The sequence below is a fragment of the Arachis hypogaea genome, chromosome 13 (genome assembly GCF_003086295.3).
Source record: "Arachis hypogaea cultivar Tifrunner chromosome 13, arahy.Tifrunner.gnm2.J5K5, whole genome shotgun sequence".
Classification (NCBI taxonomy): domain Eukaryota; kingdom Viridiplantae; phylum Streptophyta; class Magnoliopsida; order Fabales; family Fabaceae; genus Arachis; species Arachis hypogaea.
In genome coordinates, this window is record NC_092048.1 from 25,134,360 (window position 1) to 25,135,056 (window position 697).

General features: G+C 41.0%; 1 non-coding gene across 1 annotated transcript; it reads left to right on the forward strand.

The window, feature by feature from the left end:
* Positions 1 to 332: 332 nt before the first annotated feature.
* On the forward strand, positions 333 to 440 carry LOC112738932 (small nucleolar RNA R71). Its single transcript, XR_003169879.1, has one exon. It is a non-coding gene; the product is annotated as a small nucleolar RNA R71 (small nucleolar RNA).
* Positions 441 to 697: the final 257 nt, after the last annotated feature.

Genomic DNA, 697 nt, shown 5'->3' on the forward strand with positions numbered 1-697 from the left:
GATCATAAGCTTCTTTCTCAGAAGATGCCTCTTGAGTACTGTTGGATGCAGCTTGCATTCCATTCAGACTCTGAGAAATCATATTGACTTGCTGAGTCAATATTTTATTCTGAGCCAATATAGCATTAAGAGTATCAATTTCAAGAACTCCCTTCTTCTGAGGCGTCCCATTACTCACAGGATTCCTCTCAGAAGTGTGCATGAACTAGTTATTAGCAACCATGTCAATGAGTTCTTGAGCTTCTACAGGCATTCTTTAGGTGAATGGATCCACCTGCAGAAGTATCCAATGACATCTTAGCTTAGAATATATCCAGGATGGTCCATTCTGAAAGCATGTCAGAAGGACACTTTTTGGTCAGTTGCTTGTATCTCTCCCAAGCTTCATAGAGGGATTCACCTTCTTTCTGTCTGAATGTTTGAACATCCACTCTAAGCTTACTCAGCTTTTGAGGAGGAAAGAACTTGGCTAAGAAAGTCGTGACCAGCTTATCCCAAGAGTTAAGGCTATCCTTGGGTTGAGAGTCCAACCATGTTCTAGCTCTGTCTCTTACAGCAAAAGGGAAAAGCATGAGCCTGTAGACTTCAGGATCTACTCCATTAGTCTTAACAGTATCACATATCTGCAAGAATTCAGTTAAGAACTGAAAGGGATCTTCAGATGGAAGTCCATGAAACTTGCAGTTTTGTTGCATCA